General features: G+C 38.7%; 1 protein-coding gene across 10 annotated transcripts in view; it reads right to left on the bottom strand.

Moving 5' to 3' along the window:
• Positions 1-26,747, bottom strand: part of BRSK2 (BR serine/threonine kinase 2) — a 2,790,504-nt gene that overhangs the window by 823,183 nt on the left and 1,940,574 nt on the right. The window lies entirely within an intron of this gene.

The raw sequence follows: 26,747 nt of genomic DNA, 5'->3' as shown, positions 1-26,747 counted from the left end.
AGTAATGAAGTTCTCTTCTTCTTCTCCTATCGGCTTTTCCTGTTAGGGGTCGCAGAACGAGAGGCAGTGGAATTTTACAAAATCATGCTATTCTTGGGTATATGTACAATTGATCTACACAAAAACTGTCCATATGTACATCTATCTATAGCTATATAATTATGAGTGTGTGTGTGTGTGTGTGAGTGTATTTACTCAAAAACACGTGTTACATGTTGCATCTACTGCCTTTGAGATTTGGATCATGAATAAAATGGGTCTGAACATTTTATCAAGCACCATCTCTGCTTATCTGTTGTCCAATGATGATGTAGTCCTAGGACTACATATAGTACTACAGGTGGAAAGATTCTCATGACAGGCAAAAGCAACACCATCTTTGTTGGCTGTTGGAAATCCTTCTGTCAGTATGCCTCTTCCTTCTAACCTTTCTCACTACATTATTACACTGCCTAACACTGTACCCCATTCATACATCTCAACCTCTTAGTGCAAAAAATGTGGATGATGCCTGACAGAACAGGGGGGAAAAGGACAGATTTTAAATACTGCTCTTATAAAAGCTTAGAAAATTGCCAGAATAAAAGGATTTGTTTTAGCATTCATTTTTCTGAAGGATGTGAAGTCTGAAACACAAATGTATAGCATTATTTAGTGACTTCAATCCTCAGATCACCCCAGTGATTTGCCAGAAAATCACAAATTTAATGAGGAACAGAAGAAAATGAGTCAAAAATATGGACATTCTGGTAAAATCTGGGCATCTGAGAAGGTATGGGACCTCATTACAAACCTTCCCTTTCCCTTAACTTCACTAAACTACCTGACAGCATCACCCATTACATGTCCAGCCTTTCCCACTATTTTAGCGCTGTCTCTGCCAGCATATCCATTTACACATCTAAATCTAACCCTTCCTCCTGATTCATCACACTGCCTGCCATAGCACCCCATTACATATGTAACCCTCCCCTTGATTCATCACACTACATGCTGTAGCACCCCATTATATATGTAACCCTCCTCCTGAATCATCACACTGCCTGCCACAGCAGCCCATTATATATGTAACCCTTCTCCTGATTTGTTACACTGCCTGCCGTACCACCCCATTACATATGTAACCCTACTCCTGATTCATCACACTTTCTCTGCCAGAGCACCCCATTACATAATTAACCCTACCCCTGATTCATCACACTACCTGCCATAGCACCCATTTACATATGTAACCCTCCTCCTGATTCATCAGTCTGCCTGCCGTAGCACCCCATTACATATGTAACCCTACTCTCCTGATTCATTACACTGCCCACTGTAACACCCGTTACACATTTAACTCTCCAGCTGATTCATCACACTACCTGCGTAGCACCCCATTACATATGTAACCCTTCTCTTGATTCATCACACTGCCTACCGGAGCACCCCATTACATACTTAACCATATCTCTGATTCATCATACTACCTGCCATAGCACCCTCTTACATATGTAACCTCCTCCTAATTCATAAGTCTGCCTGCAGTAGCACACCATTACATATGTAACCCTACTCCTGATTCATTACACTGCCCACTGTAGCACCTGTTACATATGTAACCCTCCTGCTGATTCATCACACTGCCTGCGTAGCACCCCATTACATATGTAACCCTACTCCTGATTCATTACACTGCTCACTGTAGCACCCGTTACATATGTAACCCTCCAGCTGATTCATCACACTGCCTGCGTAGCACCCCATTACATATGTAACCCTCCTCCTGATTCATCACACTGGCTGTTGTAGCACCCCATTACATATGTAACCCTTCCCCTGATTTATCATACTACCTGCCATAGCACCCATTTACATATGTAACCCCCTCATGATTTATCACACTGCCTGCCATAGCACCCCATTACATATGCAATCCTCCTCCAGATTCATCACACTGCCTGCTGTAGCACCCATTACATATGTAACCGTCCTCCTGATTCATCACACTGCCTACTGCAACACACTATTACATATATAACCCTTCTTCTGATTCATCACACTGCCTGCCATATCACCGCACTACATATGTAACCCTCCTCCTGATTCATCACACTGCCTGCCGTAGCACCCCATTACATATGTAAACCTCCTCAAGATTCATCACACTGCCTGCTGTAGCACCCATTACATATGCAACCCTCCTCCTGATTCATCACACTGCCTGCCATATCACCGCATTACATATGTAATCCTCCTCCTGATTCATCGCACTGCCTGCTGTAGCACCCCATTACATATGTAACCATCCTCCTGATTCATCACACTGCCAGTTGTAGCATCCCATTACATATATAACCCTCCTCCTGATTCATTACATTGCATGTTGTAGCACCACATTACATATGTCACCCTCCTCCTGATTCATCAGACTACCTGCCATAGCACCCATTTACGTATGCAACCCCCCTCATGATTTATCACACTGCCTGCTGTAGCACCCATTACATATGTATCTCTCCTTCTGATTCATCACACTGCCTGCTGTAGCACCCTATTACATATGTCCCAAATCCATCCTGTCCAACACAAACTTCTCCAACACAAATGTCAGAACATAACACCCCCACTTTCTTCATCCCTGGGCAAATCAACAACAGCAGCAAAACCAACCATCTTTTAATGCTAAATATTAATATTAGAAGTATCAAAAATAAAATACCTGAACTCCAGGCCACAATAGCACACTACTCTCCAGACACAGTTGCTTTAACAGAAACCTGGCTAAATAAAAACATAGCTAACTTAGAAGTTCTCCTTACCGGCTACAATATCATTAGACAAGACAGACCACTTTGTAAAGGGGGTGGAACTGCCTTACTGTATAAGTCCAACTTAACTGTACGTCAATTACCAAAACTCCTATCCTTCCCCCAATAATTGGGACATACTTATCTCACAACTTCAACTTCACCTTAAAAAGGTCATCATCATAAGTGTGATCTATATTCCACCTGGTGATACACCTGCTATCCTTGAAGACTTCTTATCCTGGTGTTCTTCCACATACTCACATGAAACCCTTATTCTGGGGGATTTAAACCTAGATTGGTTCACCTGCATATCAGAACCACCAAGTAATCTAATAAATCTCCATGCTACCAGCAGCGAGTCCAAATTCCAACTAGATGTGATAAAAAATCTAAAAGGGAATCCATATTTGTCGGTGTCTTAACTAACAACCCTACATTGTAACCCCATGTAGGCAGTCTCCCAGACACCTTAAGTGACCACAACATAATATACCTTATACGCAGTAGAACAAGCGCATGCAAAACCACTATCTATATATCCACTAAAAACACAAAAAAAATTCTCTCCTGAGGTCCTCAATACTTTACTGTGTAACTGTGACTGGATCCCCCCCCTTAAAAACCCTCCCACTTGACCAGGCTGTAGCATATTTCAGCAAAACATTTCTACAACATCTAGACATTGTCTCTCCATTGTGCAAAATCAAGGTTAGAACCTCTACAAATCCCTGGCTCAGTAAAGAAACCAAACAAATCCTCAAGTCCAGAGACACTGCCTGGCTTTACTATCAAAAAAACAAAGAAACACAAAGCCTAACTAAGTACCAAGAACTGCGCAACCGTGCAAAAAAATTCATTAGGCTGGACAAAAAATCCTACTACACAACATTACAAACTAAATACCAATACATCCCCCAAAAAATTTGGAAAAATGTAAACCAGCTACTAAAACCCACAAAAAAGCTACCCCCAAACCAACCACCCCTGACACTAAAGTTCCCATCGAAACACAATTCAACTCGCACTTTGTGAACTCAATTCTATCCTTAGTATCACAGAACAGTTCCTTCCTCACTATCCCCCCAACACAAATAACACTAATACAAGCTTTACCCTCAAAACAGTTTCCACCACTTCAATCAAAAGCATGCACTCCAAACTAAAAACCTCATCAACAGCAGCCGACCTACTCCCCAGCTATTTCATGAAACTCACAGCAGATGCTATTGCTATCCCAATCTCCACTCTCATAAACAGATCAATTGTTTAGGTGCCCAAACTCTGGAAAATATCCTATATTACACCCATACATAAAGGCAGGACCTCCACTGAACTTAATAACTACAGACCCATTGCTTTACTCTGCCTCCTGGCCAAAATCCTAGAAAAATGCATCCATACCCAGGTGCTAACATATCTCCTAGACAGCAACATCCTGTCACCTACATGGCTTCAGACCTGCCCATAGTACCACTACAGCCCTCCTCTGCTTCACAGACACAGCAAACCATCTCAAAAACGAAGGCCTGCAGGTGTCAACTCTTTTTCTGGATATGTCCAAAGCATTTGACACAGTCTCACACCAAATCCTGCTAAACAAACTAAAACAATATCACCTATCAAATTCCACTCTTACCTGGTTCCAAAGCTACTTAACTGACAGGTACAAAGCTGTGAAATGGGAAAATTCTCTCTCTCTCTCTCCTCAGCTGCTCATAAATATAGGAGTCCCACAGGGTTCTATCTTAGGACCACTACTATTCACAATCTTCACAAATGACCTCCATACATCCACACAGCATGCATCTATCATTCAGTGTGCAGATGACACTACCTTAATCTGTGCTGCACAAAACATTCCCACCCTTCTGCAAACAACTCAATTAGCATTCTCGGACGTTGAAAACTACCTTACCAAAGCCCAGCTTATCCTCAATCCAAAGAAAACTCAGCTTATGATTATAACCAGTTCTAACAAAAACACTGATAACAGTCAATTCACTATCTACTCCACAAATGCTACTCCATTCGCTCCAGTAGCACAGGCTAAGCTATTGGGAATAACCATAGACTCCCACCTAAAATTTGATAGTCATCTCAAGTTAATTATTAAAAAAGTACATGCCAAACTGGGATCACTCCACTGTATCAAACCATTTCTTACCAACAACACAAAATCAACTATTGCTCGCTTCCAACTTCTATCCACCCTACTCTATGCATCTCCACTCTGACTAATCTCAACAAAACTGAACAAAGCAAAATGGAAGCCTGCTATAACAGAATTGCCCGCTTTGCTGCAAATTGCTCATATAGAACTCATCACTGTACTGCTTTGAGACAGCTCCACTGACTTAAACTGCCCAACCTCCTAACCTACAATCAGCTCTAACTCTGTCATTCGATCTATTACCTTCCCGATAAGTTTCCTGCCCTCAAAAACCTAGTGCAACACCACTCAGCCAAAAGGCCTCTTCCATGGAGAGGATCATAATGGAACTCATAAATAAAGACATAGGGAACTTGCAGACTTTGGATCCAACCCAGTTTGGCTTTGTCAAAGGCAGATCCTGCCTCTTAAACTTGGTTGACTTTTTGGAGACAGTCACCAAGGCCATTGATGAGGGAAAGGCAGTCCATACAGCCTACCTCGACCTGGCAAAGGCCTTCGACACAATACCCCACTCAGGTATCATCGAAAAACTCATCACCTTGAATGTAAACCCATACATCACAAGATGGGTTGCAAACTGGCTAAGTGACAGAACCCACAGGGTCAGAGTTGCTGGAGCCATGTCAGACTCAAAGCCTGTCACAAGTGGTGTCCCACAGGGCTCAGTCCTGGGTCCACTCTTGTTCGGCATCTACTTTTCTGAAGTACAAGCAAACACAGGAGGGTTATGGCTGACAAAGTTTGCAGATGAGTGCAAACTGGGCGCCATAGTCGAAAACACATCTGACACAGATATCCTCCAGAAGGGCCTCACAGAAACGGATAACTGGTGCCAGAGCCATGGCCTGAAGTTAAACGCCAAAAAATGCATAGTCATACCCTTCGGGAAAAACAAGGTTACCCCTAGCTACCATATAGGTGGCAATCCACTGAGCACAGAAAAAGTCATCAGGGATCTGGGGACCCAGGTTGACAGTAGCCTTTCGATTGACACTCATGTTGCTAAAGTAGTTAGGAAAACCTTCTATATCACCCACCTGATCATGAAGGGATTCACATCTAGATCAAGGGAGGTCATCGTCCCCCTGTACTCATCACTCATTAGACCTATGATTGAGTACAATGCCCGTTCGAATGTATCTGACCAGACACCTGCTGCAGCTTGAAAGGCCCCAAAAGTTCCTCACCAAAAGGATAAAGGGTCTCAAAAATATGTCTTATGCTGCCCAACTGAAAGAACTCCAGCTCTATTCAGTCTCATACCGCTTGCTCAGAGGTGACCTGTGCCTGACATATAAGGCCATGTCAAACCCAGATTTGATGAATATGCTTCACCTCAAAAATCTAGATCCCTCAGAACCACAAGGGCGGAGACTTAAACCTTGACACGGTTATAAATAGAACGTGCTGGAGGGACAGATTCATCACCCAGAGACTCCCTATGCTGTGGAACAAAATCCCGGTACATGTGAGGCAGAGCACCTCTCTGGCCTTGTTCAAGAGGAATCTTGACCAATGGATGGGAGATTGCAGATATACCCCAGGGATTACTTCAGTGTCACTGCTTGACAGAGGCACAGCAAAATGATAGGCATAGTTTTTATTCAAACTAAAGGGGTGGCGAAAGCCACATAACTATGGGCTAGGCTTATAAATGCCCTTGGGCAGATAGCCTAGTATGAACCTATGAACCTATATCATCAAGCAAACTACTACTAGAAGTCACCAAACAGCAACAATAGCTTTGGAGATGCACTATATAGCAGTTCAGTGGCTAAAAAATGGAACTCTGTCCCCACTAGCATTCAAAACACATCGTCCAAAGCTTCCTTTAAAGACCTTATCAGGCAACATCTCAAGCAAAGTTGGCAGTGCCATGATTTCTCCCCAGGCTAGTGAAAGTGGATAAGGTACACATACTAAACCTAGAGTACTTGATAATAGTTTTCAATCTTACTCACAAACACTGGCTAATCTACAATGTATGTACTGTACCTGTGTACTATGTATGTATTCTACCTATGTTCCAATTTTCAGCACACCACAAAATCTATGAATTACCTTTATTTTTAAATTAATATTTTTTTGTTTGTTCTCTCCACTGTAACTGTTGATGTGCTGCATACCACTTTAAAAACATGTCTTTTGTAATTTGTGTGTATTCTGATCATGTTTAAATAACTAAATGTATCTGTAATTTTTCTATGTGGAGCTTTTCTCCCTGGGCCTCTGCTGAAAAACACACTTTTCAACTCAGTCAGACACTCCTGGTTAACAAATGTAAAATAAATAAAATAAATGAAAATAAATGTAACCCTCCTCCTGATTTATCACACTGCCTGCTGTAGCCCCCATTACGTATGTAACCCTCCTCCTGATTCATCACACTGCCTGTTGTAGCACCACATTACATATGCAATCCTCCTTCTGATTCATCACACTGCCTGCTGTAGCACCCCATTACATACGCAACCCTCCTTCTGATTCATCACACTACCTGCTGTAGCACACCATTACATATGTAACTCTCCTCCTGATGCATTATATTGCCTGCCGTAGCATCCCATTACATATGTAATGTTTCTAATGATGTAATCATATATCCTAGGTCATCAGATACAATGATGCTTTAGATTTCTTTCCATTTGAGGAACAACTAGAGTTACATAATACATTATCATAATGCTCTGTTCCATTAAATTCTGCCACACAGTGCAAATTTATACTTACTGGCATGGAAAGTAATTGGTAAACATGTAATTTAGAGTTCCTGAGACATTTCCTGCTGAGACCTCTCCAAAGAGATCAGTTCCTGGTGAGAATGATGTCCTGTCTTCACTTATACCCAACTCACAGAACAACATTAAAACACTACCTGGTTCATAGGTTTGTCAAGCTTATAAACTACTGCTGGTTAAGAAGTTGACTTAAGTTGACCGGTGTAAGCATATGTGGATATTTTCTACTTCTTATGGACTTGTTAAGTCTGTTTTTGAATGAAATTAAAGAATGATGGCTTCTGATAGCAAGAGGAAGCCTGTTCCATAGTCTTTGAAGGTGCTGTTTAATATATCTTTCATCTTTTTCAATTACTGTTATTTCTTTTTAGTAGCAAGTTTTCCAGTCTGGGACTGCCTCCCCAGGTGGTGCTTTGGAGGTATAGATTTTCAAAAATAACTGGTTCAGATGTTGGGCTATACATCAAATAAAGGTCAACTCTGATAACCTGTATGAAACAGAATATAATGACAGTTCCTAAAGTCTTTCTGAATAATTAAGCTTTTTAAACTTTTGTTTTTCTCTGTAAAGGATAGCTGTATGTTTTGAAGGTGACCTGTTTAGTCTTTCAACTTGCCACCTTTTGAAGGTAGCTTGTTGACGGAATAAAAAAATGCAATGTTGTATTCAATAATGGGTTGATAACTGCTGTGTAATGAGGTGCAGTTCTCTCCCTGAACTGACAAGACACGCCCTTTAAAATTAGATGGGTCAAAGTACACACTTTTCTGACTCTAGGAGATGTACACAGATCAAAGTTTAAATTGCTATCTTCCACTGTCTACAAATCTTTAATGGTGGCATCATTTGTTATTAAAAAATAGCTTCAGTAGCTCAACAGGTAGCACATGCACCTTTGGTACAAAAAGCTGTGAGTTCTATTCCCACATCCGCTGGTTAGACTAATTTTTTCCAATACTGTGCAGCATAAGGGGGTGCTGTACTCCTTTGGATGAGATGTTAAACCAAGGATCTATCTGCCTGAGTTGTCATTTGCTCAGGTGGATGTAAATATTGCATGGCTCATCAAAAAGACTAGTGCCCTGGCAAAATTCCCCCTAGTCACTGTCATTAGTCTATTGGGACTAACACAGTATAAATAAATAAATAAATAAATGGTCTATTTATATTTGCAATCATAATTTATTTAAACACTTTTATTGAATTATCATTAAAGAAGAAGTCATTACTACAACACCAAATGTGTATTTTATGTAGGATTCCGCTACTACAAAGCAATGAAAATAACAGTTTTCACAGCAGTTAAGAAGAGTTTACATATCATAATGACAAAAAAGAAACAGGTTGCACGCTTCAGCATGGCTGTTGTTATGGTGGACAAAATGAGATGGCATTACTTAATTTAAGTATATGCTTGTTCTTGAAGTATTGAGCAAAATTGTGTTAAGCAATTCTTGTGTGCTTATGTAAGTTGTATGTGTCAGGTTATATACACCTTTGTGATTAGCCTTAGCTGTCACTTTTTCATCAAGATCACAGCTAAAAATGTACCTAATTAGCATTTTATTTAGCTCTCTTTGCATTCTGCAGATTATTTTCTGACTGCAACTTTATTGCACATATTTAACTTCCCCCAAAAAATATACTTTTGTTGACGTGATTCTCCCATAGTCACTTACAGATGCACTCGACAAATCTGTTACTAACTTGAACAATGTATCGGATTGACCATCTGCTATGATTTAAGTAAACTAGTAATACTTGACAAGAGAATGCAGTGCTCAGGAATACCACTCTACACAGAGGCAAAATGTGATGTCATAGGCATACAGCTGCTTAGCTGTGTGGAAGGTCTAGATTTCCCAGTACTGCCCACCCAGGGGGATACCATTGCATGTAGAAATGGAAGCTTCAAAATGAAAGGTATTTCAATTTTGAAACAGTTACTAAAAAAAGTCCTTTTTTAATTTTTATATTAAACAGTTTAACAACTGACTGAATAATTTTTTGGGGGACTTTGTATGTATCAGCTTGTGATGAGTTGCTGCTCAGCCATACTTACTTAAGAAGGCATGTACCGCCATTCTAAGGCTTTTGTATACTGGACAAATCTCTTGCACCCTCCCCCATAGCACTTTTTATAGTCGGGGTCCAGCTAATGAATTTCCAAACATAAATACGAAAACAAATTAAGCACTGGACAATCTCAAGGCAGTGCTGCTCAACGGCAGGAGTCGAAATAACAAACTGCCTGAGTTTGTATGCCTCTTGGATTTGAAACATATTCTTATGCACATTGTTACTGAAACATGGTTTGAAAGTGCAGAAAATACTCACTCTGTATCAGGGTTTTGCACCTGCCATGCCTTTAGACCCAGTGTGAACTGCAATGGAGTATCCATATTTGTCAAAGACTGCATTATCTATAGACAGATTCCTAGAGACCCACAAACTGAACTTACTGAGGTACAAATCACACTAAATAAAACCAACAATCAGATCATATCACACTAAAGGACCTCCTCATTGTCCCTTGAAAACCATGTTTTATTCCTAAATGTAGTGGCTGAACTTCAAATACATAGGAAATCTGTCATCCTGGGAGACTTTAACTACTCATCATTAAAACTGGATACCCAAATGTAGCTTATGTACAAAAGTACCTTGATTTCAGATACAAGAACTCCCTCAAAAAATTAGTCAAAGAACCCACTAGAGGACAATATATCCTTGACCTGGTAGAAATAAATATAGTACACTATCCCATGATAGCTTAACCCAGGTTAAGACTGACCACAAAACTGGTAACCCTCCCCTTCCAAATCCCCAAACTATCAGATGCAAATATGACAGTATTCAAAGCTTTCAAACATAATAACCTCCAGCAGTTTTAAGATCCCTCTATCCACAACTTCCTTTCCCATTTTTACACATGGGGTTGGGGTGTTACTTTCAACAGTAACAATCAACTAGCAAAGTCTTAAAATTCAAGTACAACTGTAACTCCGAAACTGTTAATGTGGCTAGTAATGGGAGTAAATTCTATGCTACATAGACAAATAGATTAAACCTGGCAGTTCCTACTGAATGGAAAGTTCAAGACCAAACCAGCCAGGTGGCTCACATGCACAAATAAACAATATAATAAAATAAAGAAAGATTCTTAGAATAACAGCAAACGTAAAGACACACAAACCAAGGGCAACATCAAAATATTACTGAAGGTAGTGAAAAATTCCATCAGGAAAACAAAGCTAAGGATAATTAAAAATCATTCTTTAGTTACATTAGGAAATTAAGAAATAACATCCAACATTGCTCCAGACCTACTCAAAATGGCAACACCTTCTCATGTCCAGTAGATATCACAAATATATTAGCTAAGAAATTCACAGTACATTTCACACCTGAGACAGCTATACAAAACCAACACATTCCAAAGGATCTTAAACTTCCTATCATCACAACAGAACACTTGCTAAAGGTACTTCCCACAACAAAAAAATGCATCATCCATGACACCTGATAACATACCTGGCCACCTGCTTCACAGCACTAAATGTCTGGTAGATCCATTCCTACAGCTATTCAACCAGAGCCACCAAATATGCTCCACTTTGGTACATAGCAGTTGTCATGTTACTTCACAAGAGTGGTCCCACCATTGACCCTGGAATCTGCAGATACACTAGCCTGTCAAGGGTCATCTGTAAGTTCATGGAACAGGAGGATAAGTGATCTGATAAACTATGACATTAAAAATCTCACTGAACCCCAGCAGTCTGGCTTTGTTAAGGTTAGATCCTGTCTAATGAATCTGGTAAATTTCATTGAGAGAGTAACACAAGCAATGGACAGTGTTCATGCTGTCCATACAACATATCTTGACGTCACTAAAGTATTTGATAGCCTACCACATGCTAACTTAAGGGATTAGTTTGCTGTGTAAAGATATTGGCTACATTTGTAGCAGATGATGATGTCAGCCTAACAGGATAGGAAAAGAAATATTAATTAGTGATAAAGTATTTTTTAATTAGTTAGCATCTATTGCATAACAGATTGTATTCATAGCATCCAATACAGAATACGCTACATTTATTCACAGTGGAAAATTTATTGGCCATTTGCCTCCTATTCTTTAAGAAACATGACCAAATATCTTGGAATTGTAAAATATACTACTTGAGAAAATACCAGAGTCTGAATCCGGTAAACGTGAAATGAACAGTGTTAGTGCTGGTGTGCATGTGTGTCTTTTCTGTTTGAGTCAGTGGTGTCACAATCTGCTTTGAAAGGTGTTGTGCAGTCAATGTGATATATGCTTGTTGTGGAGGTAAATGAATGGGTGAAAGTTTTCTGAATGTCAAACAGATGATGAGTTTGCAGTGTGCTGCATGTTTAGGCAACTTTGACAGTTGCTATAGCTATTTCTGAATGGCACTGGTGACATTGGAATTAGAATATAAATGTCAGGATGGTGAGGGGCTCTAAGCACCCAGAGAGGAGGGGATGTTATGGGCGGCAAAGCCTTCCACACATGAAATGGTATGGACAAGTGGGAATATATGGTTGTGTGAGAATTAATGTACATTTTGTATGTGTTTCAGTTTCATGCATGTGTATGGTGTGTGGTGAGAAATGGCACCTAGCCCCTCACATACCAGTTGGCATCTTACAGACAGATATATACACTCACAAACACAAGCAACTCTTCAAGGGGGAAAAAAAAAGCTTCCACTTTGTTTAAAATATCAGCTTGATACATAAGCTTTGAAGTGCCTTTCTGCTAGCACAGACAAAAGAGTGCAGGAACTGCACATTTCTTCATTGCGCCCTCTAACACTTTGTGCCCAGGGCAGCCATCACCTGCCCTTGCTAAGTTTCTACTGTACCATAAGCCTCACACACTTTTAATTATTTTTTTTTATGGGTGTACTAATTTTCTAATCAGCAACACAACGATAAAAATCATAAATTGTCCATCAGTTTTAGGCAAAGAGAAACACATGGAAGCAGAAAGATATGAACCTGCAATTCTCTTATGAATCTGCACAGCCAATAGTCCTGTAACAGTGTTCCAAGCTACCACAGCAGCCTCTCATCTGGCAGTGTGTTTATTTACATCTGCAGCAGCAATGACCTGTGGTTATTGCTTTGTAACAAATCCTCATCTGCCCTCCTCTGGCCATCTCTCACACTTAACATAAGTGGTGAGTAAGAGTATAATCATCATCATTATTATGCTAATTTGCCAAGGACTGATTAGATAAGTGCCATCTAACTTTATTCTCATAATATCCAGGGGGGGTTTGTTGACCACTGTCACTACTAATGGTTTTGGTACTGTCTTTCTTATTACTGGCTGCAGCATGCTGATTTGCTGCCTTGCCATTTAATGTGAATTCAAGCCGAGAGACATTCCACTGAATTTCTTCATTTTGAATGCATTTATCCAGACTGTTTAATTATCATTTCTGCACTCCTCCTTCAAACCACTCCCAATTTCTGATCTTCTTATCAACCTTCTCTTTCCTAATTACTTTACATACTTCGCTATTACTTTTGGCATCCTTTGATGTACAATATGTGAAATACTTTCTTGCCTTCCCTTGTTGTGGGTCTCGCTACAGTTTTAAGTTCAGTTGCATTCTTTTTCCTTAGGCAACTGTTTAGCACCAGTGTTAAAATCTTTGTCATCTCTTATTTACTAAGTTCTTCAAATGTTGAGTTCCAAGTATCTCAGTTTAACGTACTCCATCAATCATGTATTTTTTTCTGCATGTTATCATTTGAAACTGTTCTCGGATAGAGTTACTAAGGTGGGTTATATTTTTACCCTCTGCTATCCAAACTTATCACCTGGTCTTCCATGCTTATTTCTTAATCCTGAATACATTTTATGTTTTTTTCTACTTGTCTGGTATGAATTTTGTGCTATTTTGTCCTAACAAGAAAGAATATAAAGCTGACCAATTAAGACTATTGCTTACACACAGATGAAACAGAACCAGATTCATAATACAGCTGTCAAAACTTGCAAATGGATGCAACAAAATGGACTCTGTTTTCTGTAACTTGCATTTTCCTTGTGATTTCACTAAGCACTTCTTAAGATTCTGTTCCATTTTCCATATGTGCTCTCATATACCTATCAGTCTGGTTTGAAGTCTCCTTCCTGGGGCTTTCTTATTCCATTTTCCCTGCATCTTAGTACTCTCTCTACCACTCACACATCAAATGGACCTTGCATATTTATTCACCATGTATGCCACTACAAAATAAAATATAACCATGGATACCCAGGCACAGCTTCCAGGCACTCTCATTGCACAAAATATACCTCTGTGGCATTTCCATAAGAATCACTGACCAGGGTTCTCGGCTTGCTGTGCTGGCAGAAATGGGACTGAAAGCCCCTTTTCCATCCTTTTGTATTTTTTCCCTAATATCACTACTCTTTTGTTAAAAATAATCATGATATTCCCTGCTACATGGCCATCTTATCTTCCTTCCTTTCCATCTCAAGTCTTTCTCAAGAACTGCTTGCACTTGGCATTTGCCCCCATCAGCTGTGAGGTAATTCTGTCTGCTAAGGTAGACTTTCATAGTCCTTTGGAATGAGGGAAGAATGTCTGTACCCTCCTGACTGTAACTTCATTCTTGTGTTGTTGATGAACAGCTTGTTACTTTTTCTTTGCCTTCCATCACCGGCCATCAGCTGAGTCCACATGTTCCTTCTCTATGGCTGAAGTGGTGATGGAGAGGAGATACTGAGTTCCTCATATGATGTCCTCCTGGTGGCATGTAGCCATCCTCATGCTGGCCTAAGCTGATCACCTCAATCCCACAAACTGATTGCAATACCATCATTATGGTTAATATCTGTAACTGCTTTCATGCATGTAGCTCTGACTATGAATGATTTGCTGGCATACACTTTGCCTAAGCTAGAGTGTTTGTTTCTGTCTGAGGCTATTAGCTTTGAACGAACAAATGTTTATTCCTCAAAGAGAAAGTGACACTTAGTTGTTCCAAGTACAATTACCATTCACCTCTTGGACACATAAATGCAATGTCCCATGTACAGAACTTCCTTATCCAATGAAACACCTCCTACAGAAGAGTAGCCAATGTCTTCTTTTTCATAGCCACCCTTTAAGAATAAAGTGAAGCACATAATGCAGACTTCCAAGTTAATTTACTCATCTGGGTAAATTACCTGATCTAATGCCCTTTTTCAGTTTCTTAATACTACCTACTAACACACCTATAGCTCGGTCCTGTGCAGGTAGATGGATAGCATCAGTCTAGGTACATTCCTAGCCATAACACAAAACCAAAGCAAAGCGTCAGGTAATGTCACTGGAATCCACAAACCAGAATACACTTGTAATAAAAGAAGAAATACAGCAACTTGCACAGCAGAAGTTGTATAAAGCACCAAATACCACCATGTAGTAATAAGCAGACAACAGTTCCAACATTCCTAGCCATACTTGTTTGTATCAGTTTCCAGTGCTCACTTTACTAATTCCAGTGGTGCAGTGCACATTTACAAAATCATATGGCTAAAGGCAGGTAAAGAAACAGAAGTAAAAGACCCTGAATTGTTCACTTCGATAATGGATGCAGAAAAAGGATATCACTGATAAGTGAAAAGGCACCGCTGTCTGTTGTAACTTTATGACATTTGGAGATATCATTTACTTCAAGTGGTGCTATATTTACTGCCAGTGTAAAATCATCAGCATATTTTCTGGAGTTCTATGCAAAATCTGCTGTACTTTTGGTTGTGACCTCAGTGGCTAGCTTAACTAATGCATTCTTGCTCATTTATCAAAAAGGTAGGTGGATTGTTTAATGTATGCAAATCTTTTGTCATGCTGATGTCATTCATGATAGACTGCTAGGGTCCCTCTCTACTCATTCAGCACAGCCTGAACAAAGTCACTGGGTAAAAAGGCTCACCATTTCTGGAAACTATAACTGTTCAAGGTATTATGTACCTTTAGTTTTGGTTCCTAGTTTGTGACTATCAGAGCATACAATTTATGCATTTTACCATATTCAACATGCAGACATCTAGCACAAGAAAATGTACAGACCTTCACAAGAATTCATGACAAATTACTTATTGCCAAAAGACTCGCAACAAAAGAATTCAGAAATATAGCTAGAACAATTAACACCCAAATGGGATTTGCAAAAGACATTTCCTAACTAACCTAAAACAATACATTCTTAAATTCCTGTTGCTATGAAAATTACAATCCCACTTATTCTTGCAAGGACATACCCAAAGGAATTCACAGATTCAGACACTGGTTAGACCTATACTAATTCCAGTAATGCATGATGACAGAATTGCATGTTAAAGGTTAAAAATAAAAATCATAGAAGTGGAAGTGATTAAAGGCATATTACAATAAGATAATAAATATTCCATCAACAAAACCTTCCCATTTCTTTTCTAACCAAACATTTGTCATATTATACTTTCTGCAATAATCACATCCTTTGAAGTTCATTAAACTTACAGAGGGATATATCAAGTGTCTAGTCATCAACTTGATAAAATAATAATGTCTAAATGTTTTTTTAATACTTGTAAATAAATTAAACATGCGTGCCTCTGTGTTCCCAGTGCCACACTTATCATTAAAATTAACATCTCATTTCTCCCTGGGTATTCATTTTAATGTTCTCATTTTTATATAATAACCATCAGCAAGATACTCACTAGCAGATGCTATCCTTAAGCTGGAGTCCAAAATTGTAATCAGGAAAAGCTATTTCTCATTTTTATGATGAATTATAGTAACTAATTTATTCAAATTTTTGATAGCCCATCAATATTCAATATCAACAATGCAGGCTGCCACCAAAGTCTAAAGCAGGGCTTAATTTCCAAAGAATATCAGTACTGTCCCAGTAATTAAACTAGACATGGTTTAAAACATATGTTGTAGATGAAAATTTCTAGTTATAGCATAGCTGCTTAAGTATACAAGGATCACACCTGTTTTTGAACTGGTTGCCATGAACAACAGCATTATACTTTCATAGGTTCATATTTCATAGGTTCATAGATTAGTAGTATGCAAACTGCCCTTGTGGGCCATTTTAAGCCTAGCAAATTACCCCATGTGAGAATCAAACCCTGCACCTTGTGTCTGTAAGGTAAACACCTTTACCATTATGTCACTTACTTCAGTTTGGGAAGATCACGGGAGATCATTCAGTCTCTATAAAGAAACAGTCAATGCATTTTCAATGAAATAGAATTGTGCTGGATATTTTATCATCCATAGTACACACCATTTTTATTCAAATACGTGGGGTGACAGTAAAGATTCTTCCATGGGAAATATCCTATAAAACAGTTAATGTCCCAGCAGTGTTAGCAAACTCCTTTTCCCATACTGTACCTGAGAAAATGGAAATAGGTATTTGATACAATACCACACTCAGACATGCGAACAAACTTAGGGAACTAGGAGTAAAACCCTTTATAACACACTGGATATCAAACTGTTTCACTGATAGAACCCAGGAGGTCAGAATCAGTGAGGTCACCTCCACAAAGAGGCTGGTCACCAGTGGAGTCCCCCAGGGCTCTGAGCTAGGCTCACACCTCTTTAGCTTCTACTTTAAGAACGTCAAACTGATGGCAAAGGCCTCTGGATAACCAAGTTTGCAGATGACTGCAAACTGGGAGCAGTCATCGAATCCCGCCAAGATAAAGATACCCTTCAGAAAGGTCTAACACAGTCAACTGTTTGGTGCCAAAGCCATGGCTTAAAACTTAATACTAAGAAATGCATTATAGTACCTTTTGAGTAGTCAGGAATCTGGAAACTTGTAGATAGTAACCTAGCCTTCAACCAACATGTGTCCAAGGCAGTAAGGAAATCCTTCTGTGTTGCTCAACATGTAAGCAAAGGCATGGCATCTTAGTCCACAGAGGTCGTCACACCACTGTACTCAGTCCTCATTAGTTCCATCATAGAGTATAACTCCTCCTCATAGAGTATAACTCCTCCTCATAGAGTATAACTCCTCCTCATAGAGTATAACTCCTCCTCTGGTATGTACCTGACCGGACACATGCAGCAACTGGAACATCCTCAAAGGTTCCTTACAAAAAGAATACAGGGAGTAAACACGATGTCCTACACTGATTGCCTCAAAGCCCTGTCTCTTTACTCTGTATCATACAGTCTTCTGACAGGTGATCTTTGCCTGGCGTGCAAGCCATCTCTGGACCCTGTTTTGATGACCCCTTTGCACATCCCAAAACAAACAGCATCAGAACTACTAGATTAATAGACCTACATTTTTCTTGTGACATAAATAGGATATGTTGGAGAGGCAGATATGTTTTTCAGAGAATTCCCATTCTTTGGAAGAGGCTCCCCATCCATTTAAAGCAGTGTTTCTCCCTATTACTATTTAAGCAGAACTTGGACCAGTGGATGGGTAATTGGAAATTCACACCTGGTCTGGTGCCTATGTCTTTGATGGACAGAGAAAGTCTGTTAAAAATCACCCCTATATAAATCAAATGTGTGGGTCATGTTTGGGTTGCATGGCTAGGTTTATAAGGGCTCTAGTGGTCGTTAGCCTAGTATACACATATGAACCGATGAAACCACCTACTTCCAATTATGCAAGGTGGGTGCTAGTGGAAAACAAAAAAAGAGGTAGAAGAAATAAGGTATTGTACAATACAAAATGAACACGAGTGGCATATATGTTTGTATTTTGATTTAAGATGTACACATGTATTTTTCTTCTTCTTTCGGCTGTTCCCTTTAGGGGTTGCCACAGCGGATCATCCCTGTCCTCTGCATCTTGCTCTGTCACACCAACCACCTGCATGTCCTCTCTCACCACATCTATAATCCTTATCTTAGGCCTTCCTCTTTTCCTGTTACTTGGCAGTTTCATCCTTAGCATCTTTTTCCCAATATATTCATCATCCCTCCTCAGCACATGTCCAAACCAATGTAATCTTGCCTCTCTGGCTTTGTCTCTAAACCTTCCAACCTGGGCTGACCCTCTAATACACTTACTCCTAATCCTGTCCACCCTCGTCATACCCAGTGCAAATCTTAACATCTTTAACTCTGCCACGTCCAGCTCTGACTCCTGCCTTTTTGTCAGTGCCACTGTCTCCAACCCATATAACATAGCTGGTCTAACTACCCTCTTGTAGACCTTCCCTTTCAGTCTTACTGGTACTCGTCTGTCACAAATCACTCCTGACACTCTTCTCCACCCACTCCATCCTACCTGTACTCTCTTCTTCACCTCTCTTCCACACTCACCATAACTCTGAACTATTGATCCCAAGTATTAAAACTCATCCACCCTCACCAACTCTACCCCTTGTATCCTCACCATTCCTCTATTCGCCCTCTCATTCACACACATATATTCTGTCTTAGTCCTGCTGACCTTCATTCCTCTTCTCTCTAGAGCATATCTCCACCTCTCCAGGGTCTCGTACTGTATTTTTATTTATTTTGCTTTTATTTTGAACCACCAAAAACATGTCCTTCATATTTTGCAAGGTTTGTCATAAAATACTTAATTCCCAATTTTGGTTCATTTTTCTCTTGTTTATTATGGCTCTCAGTAATAATTGTAAATTTATGTTGTGCATGCTGTTTTTGTACTGTACTACCAGAGTAAGATTCTTCTAAATATGCAAAACTGGGCATTTGTCACATTAGTGTAAATGTTTTTGCTAACATATAAATACACATTCAGCATATGATGATTACTGATGTAGTAACTTCCTTCTATATGTAGTTGCTTCATATATGTTGAAGTCCTGTTCTGTATGCTGTTCCAAGAATGAATTGTTAGAATCTGATTTTAACATTGCATTTACTAGCTGCTTTTCTGAGGATAGGACCTTTCTGTAAGCTCACAAATACACTATCTTACTTGCCTTTACGTCATGCAGAGCTGGACATGGCAGAGTTAAAGATGTTAAAATTTGCACTGGGTCTGACAAGGGTGGACAGGATTAGGAATAAGTATATTAGAGCCCAGGTTGGATGGTTTAGAGACAAAGCGAGAGAGGCAAGATTGTGCTGGTTTGGGCATGTGATGAGGAGGAATGCTGGGTATATTGGGAAAAGGATGCTAAGGATGGAGCTGCCACGTAAGAGGAAAAGAGCAAGGCCTAAGATAAGGTTTATGGATGTGATGAGAGAGGACATTCTACTGTGGCGACCCCTAATGGGAACAGCCGAAAGAAAAAGAAGACTTGCCTTTACTTTACGTAAATTGTACTTTCTTAAGTCATGACTCTAACATATATTTTAAGTTTATCTGGATGTTTTTGACTACCAGTTATATTTCCTGTTTTATCCCTGTTGCATATTGACTGCTTTTATCCATGGATACAGATCATGACTGAGAAAGGTCCTTGCGCCAGCTCATCTATCATATTAACAAATGCATAAACAGATAATAAACAAACAAATAAAACAAAAAAGCAAACAAAGAAACATCTAGCACAATCAAAGGTTTCTAGTACTCTGAGACTTTGATAATAAGGCTTTTTTTCCCCACTTTCTAGTATGTTGCTTACAGGCTTTTCTTTTACCATATTTACTATTAGAAATCAAAGGTTTCAACATACAAGCTGCTATTTCAACTCTAGTTATCTGCATTACAGTCAGGGGTTTATCTCTCCATGTCATACAGCCAGAATTAAAGACAGTTGAGATCTGATGTGTAAACTAGATGGCCTTTAAATCAGAACCAAAGATGCAGTGTCTCAAAATGTTTGAAAGCAGACAACTGACTCACTTACATGCAGTGCACTTTATAGTGTATCCTATCAGCTATGTCTTTGTGTTTATATGAAATCATGAGGGTACATTGGACTCTGATTAGCAGGAATTCCTCCCGTGCAGCTCAAGACTCCAACAATTAATCCTCTGCAGTCCACTAAACACATGTCGTCAGGAAGATGAAGGTAAATACAGTTTGGGGGTCAGTAATGGAGCTCAACTCTTTGTGTCTCAGTGGGGAATCTGGGTGGAGGAGTCTCATGTCTACAAATAATATGAAGAACAAAGGGAGTAGGTGAACAGACAGCTCATGATACTAGGATATTGGGTTGCAGTCTTTCCAACTTGATTTTATGCATTTGTATGCATTTGTTTTGTGGCAGTCAGTCAACATTCCCTTTCAGAGACATGGAACTCACACATCTACATATTGGGTATGCAAAGTTATGAATTCTATTTTTAAAAAGTCAGGTAATTCAGCTGGGCTATTTTTAAAACAGAGAAGAGCCAAGCCACACCAGAACCAAGACAAACCAAATTTAACGGAGATAGTTTTAGCACTTTTGTCAGAGTATATCCAAAGACTTCTTCAGAAAAATTAACCACAGTACATTACAACATTTAAATACCCCTCCAAACAGTCATGTGATTACCAAGCAATTAGTGTAAATATAAAGTTAAAAACACATCTATGTGATAAAAGACCCAGAGAAACTTCAGAGAGCGTATTTATAAACACATTTCATATATTAGGAAAGGTTAAATAATCACAATGCTTTGTCAAGACATGTTTCTGAAAATTCCAACCATGAATTTGGGTTTATAGGGATTGATATTGTGCTTAGGGATGTTAGGGGTGGTCCTTGGCATGATTTAATAGACCTCAAAGAACTCAGGTGGCAAATTAGACTAAATGTCTGTGTACACCCTGGTTAAATGACAGTGTATCCATTGCTAGTGTTCTTAAACTTCACTCTTATTTAGTACAAATGTGTGTATGTATATATATATATATATATATATATATATATATATATATATATATATATATATATATACACACACACACACACACACACACACACATTTTATATATATATATATATATATATTGCAAAAATATTTGTTTTTAACTTATTTTTATCACATATATGTGTTTTTAACTTTATATTTATACTAATTGCTTGTTAGTCACATGACTGTTTTGAGGAGTATTTAAATGTTGTAATGTACTGTGGTTAATTTGTTTCTGAAGAAGTCTTTGGATATACTCTGACGAAAGCACTAAAACTACTCCATTAAATTTGGTTTGCCTTGGTTCTGGTGTGGCTTGGCTCTTCTCATTTTTAATGTGTGGTTCTTGGTTTGTGAATATGTCTACAGCTATTTTTAAAATAGCACATTTAGGTGTATGCCCCCACAGTAAAAAAGGCAACTGTATCTTAACAGCTGTCATCCTGTAAGTTTTTTTTTTGGGGGGGGGTAGAAATGGTACTTCAGTGGGAACTGTTTGGTTGCTAGACAAAGCATCATATATACATTTTCTACTTGCTTAGGCCGGATTAAGTTGCTGGTGATTGAGACAGCCTAAAACGAAAATTAAATGAATGCTGGACTTGTACCGATGGTTGGAGCAGGATGCATGCTGTGGGGAAAACTATTTTTCTGTGTTAAACTTTTTTAATTCAATAATAAAATAAAATAGAAAAAAACTGCTGTACTGTGTTATATGTATTGTTGACAGATATTTGCTCTGAGGAACTGCTACTGCCAACCAACCAGTAGGACAGTATGTATTTTTTTTTATGTGCAGCTAAGTTGAGCTAAACATTTGTCTGTGTGAGAGGGCATGCATCCATGTGTATGGGACTTGGAATATTACAATGGACACCTGACAGCAATGAACTGAAAGACCTTACTGCAGCCATTATTCATTTATTTCTTTCATTCAGTTGTTTGATAACAGTCACCTGAGGTGTACACAGACAAAAAAACTGACTGTGGGGGTAGGGGCATTGCAGTTGGTTGCACTATTTGTTGCTGATGGCAGGGAGCTTTAATAAATTACTGCGCACATTATTTATTCTATCAAAATCAGGCATATGAGGTGTACAGAATCACGTATGTGTGTGTGTGAGTGTGTGTGTGTGTGTGTGTGTGTGTTTTCAGGGGGTTGTACGGGTTTGCACTATATGCCAGACAACAATGAGATAAAATAAATTACTGTGGCCATTTATTTATTCATTCATTCCTTTGACCACATTCAGACATCAGAGGTCTACAGAGTCAAAGAGGCTGTGATTGGTGACCACGTCTGTGTAGGGGGCTGCAATTTATTGCACTGTAAAGATTAGTCAGTGGTAAGCTGAAATATGCTAACATGACCATTAGTCATCTTTTCATCTATCCATCTGATCACAGATATTTGAGGTGTATACATCCACTGACGTAGCAGAAATAGGTGGACACGGAGGCAGTTTGTGGATGAAACTGACTTGACTCATCATCATTTAATCACAGTTAACAGTTATTTTCTGGCCTGCTAGGGCTACTGTGTGTCTGAATGAAAAGTTACACAAAGGTTTCAGGAATACTATGCTGAGAAAAAATGCCTTTGACATTGTTATGATATTAAGATTCATCCACGTCATGAAGCATTATCTCTTAACTTGACCTTAGTGTACTTGAATAGTAATCAACATATAACAAACATTGATTCTACTCGAACAGAAATAAATCTCAAAGAACTTTACCCTGTGGTTTGTCTGGAAACTTCTGAGGTATCATTGTATCTTTGTAGCTACAGATTTTACATTTTTTTTCACCTTTTACCATCAGCTCAGCCTAACTAAAATATAAGGTCATGTACCTGTTATTTGCACTTAGTTTCCAAGTGTGTTTCATCTCTCCTCTCTAATATGAAAATATGCAGCTGGTGTGGCACAATCACTCTATATATTTTGGAGACTAGTGCCTGTGATTCAAGAATTTTGACATTATAGGTACTGAGGGTTTGAAGTGTTATTGGAGCTTCTTTCTTGTGATTGTGTAATACTCACTTATATCATAGTAGGGCACATATGTTTATTCATGTGTAATTGTTAAGTAGCTTGTGCAAACAATCCCAACAGTTTTGTGTTTAACAGTGCTGGGTTTCGTGGTGTTGTAGTAAAATTTTTTAGACACCTCACACATCTGAAATATGATATCTTTTCAAAGTAGTTCTGCCACATGTTCTGAAGAGGCAGATTACTGCATGACCAATTATTTATGTAACAATGTAGCCATGCCCAAAGCCGACCCTGCTGTAATACAGCCCTGCCACATTTTAGTTAGCCCAGTAACCCAACTGGTTGTTCCAGCTTCCCTATGATGTTACCAGTCGCCAGTGAAGTAGGGTAATACAAGTTGTGCTGCTAAGTTATTTATACTGAGTGTTTTACTACCATATTTTTTAATATTAACATTAAAATTTACAGCAAGACTTTGTTCTAATAATGATTCATTAGTTATGGTTTTAGCAGTATTGAGAACCTTACTTTGATGCTTCAAGTGAATAAGCCATTTATAGGTCAAGTACTGAATTGTTCACAGTAATATACAATGAAACAATGCATCATATGTTGAGAACAAGATAAGATTTTTTTAACTAAGTAGATGTAGTGCCAGAAGGGTTTTAGACAAGACAACATGTTAAAATTTGGACTATGATATGGAATCCTTAACTGGATAAGTGGCCTTATTTTTATTCTTTCTATCTATCTATCTATCTATCTATCTATCTATCTATCTATCTATCTATCTATCTATCTATGCTTTATGATGAAATTATTGCTGGACACTACCATGTGGGGGGGGGGGGGTCATTACTGTTTTAAACTGTGGTTAGTGGTTCAACAAGTGCACAGACTCTGTTCTCACTTTTCCTGTCACCCTCCCAGATATGGTAGCACAGCAGTCTGGTCCATGTCAAAGTCACTTGCTGCCTTGGCATGCTGGCAGATTTCCATATCTGGTTTTCAACTGAGTGACTCCTGCACATGCGCAGACTGACTGACTCATGCAAGGGGGTTCTGGCCCAATTCACTCCTGTCTCATCCTCTAATGTTCCACCCACCCTTTGCCTTCTGCCTTTTAACCTAAGAGGTCCACATTCACCTTTAATGCAATTTCCCCTCCTACTAACAAGGTACACTATCAAATCTTTGCCATGTCCAATACACTCGCACTTCTGTGTCATGGCTAGCTCACCTATGTCATTTCGACAACATTACAGGTGCAAAGTAGCCGTGCCTGCTTTCCTTAAGTAACTGTGCTCCCATTCAAAATAAGACATGCAACACAATCTTGTAGACATATACATTTGTATTACTATACTATTTGTATCACACTACTTCTTACAGCCATCAACTTCACACAATGAGCAGGAGTACGCTCACATTTACAACACAAATATTATAACCATAAAGCTTTGATTACCTCTTTTGAATGGTGGTTGGCATATAAATTGTATTTTCTACAAATGAAGACTTTCAGTCAGTCTACAAAGCTACTATTTAGCACAGTGCCAGGCAAAACGTTATACAAATCTCAAAAACACATCTGTCATACTTACTATCCACTGTATTATTAACAGGTAACATTCAAGTTAACCCAGGTCATATTAACTATCCTACTAGCAACAAAACTCTTACTCTTGCATGTCTGAACATAGGGAGTGCTAGCAAGCTGTATGGAGTACCATAACCCCAAAATTGTGCTCGTTATGGAACAATTTGAAAATCATTTCTACTTAAAGGAAATGACTAAGAAATCAATTGCACAGCTGTCTTACTTTAGACTTCAGGTACAACCCTCAGTTTCACTATCTATAACCAAAATTTCTCAACAAAGATGATAAATGTCTATTAAGATGTATAACTTACTTTTACAATCTGACACTAATAACCAAGATAATCCCTCTTAGTTTTAAACACATACTTATATCCTCCTATATAAAATCTTAGCACCATCAAATGCAGCTGATTACAGACCAACTTAAACATGTGTCCACCAGTTGAGATCCTTTACAGATTAACCTACAACAAAACACTTGATCATATTGTAAAACATTATCTGCTATCTTACTGGGCAACACAATTTCTGTCCAAAATGCAGCATATGAACAGCTACATTCACAGTAATATCACAGATTTATGATACGACTGAAAAAGAGCTACTAAGAGATATTATTTTTTTAATATCCTAAAGAGGCCGTTTGAAACTGTAAGTCATGATCTATTATTATTGAAATCTGGGGACATATGTTCATAGACAATTATTAGACTATTGATCTGTGAGAATCTTAAGAAGCCTACCCTTACATTCCCATGATATTTTTAAGCCCTTACATTTTGGGATAGGGATGCTAAACTGGAGGTAAATTTTGGGATACCCATCCATTTTTCCAAAGGACATTTGAACAGCATCTACCACATGCTTTATGAATTATTTTGCCAATAGATCACCTATAGTTCTTGAACATAGCTTATCTGAAACAGGATAACTGACCAAGGAGGTGCCCTAAGTATTCATTTTAGGCCCCTTGCCAATTTTCTTTATATATGAATAGCTTGCCTTGTAACCTACCACGTCTAATCCTCATTCCTCACACAGTGTGCTGATGATATTGTATTAACTAGGGAAACTGTGGCCTCTCAGTGAACATCTTCTGAATTACAGCAGGACTTCAACTCAATTTGGTAATGGTGCTTTGACAACAAGCTATCAATACTAAAAAATGAGAAAAAGGTCTTATGGATGGATGGATGAAAGGCACAAACATATTGACAGCAGTTAACCATGTAGCTGAACTGGAAAAATAATTACTTAGGGTACTGTGTTAGAAACTGAAAACTATAAAATTACTGGCTCATTAACTTAGTAAAATAATTAATATGTTGGTACATGTTGGCGATTTACATTTGCAGACTTTTAATTATCTGTAACACTAAAAAATCCAAAAGATGCTTTTCGACATCAAAATATTTTCCCTTCCAGAAAATTGTACTGTAATATCTTTTAAATGTGCATTTGAGTGGCAAATTTGTAAAAGAATAGCAGTTCTGAAAGACATTTTTTGTTGTTTTCAAAAGATAAAATAAGCAATATTTCATGCATAAGTAAATAGCAGCTTGCTTTTAAATGTGCAGATTGCTTCAGGTAAAACATTATCCTTGAAGAGATTAG

The sequence above is a fragment of the Protopterus annectens genome, chromosome 17.part0 (genome assembly GCF_019279795.1).
Source record: "Protopterus annectens isolate FY-2018-M chromosome 17.part0, PAN1.0, whole genome shotgun sequence".
NCBI classification, from domain to species: domain Eukaryota; kingdom Metazoa; phylum Chordata; order Ceratodontiformes; family Protopteridae; genus Protopterus; species Protopterus annectens.
Note: the sequence above shows the minus strand (reverse complement) of the source record. Positions and strands in the feature narration are given on the sequence as shown.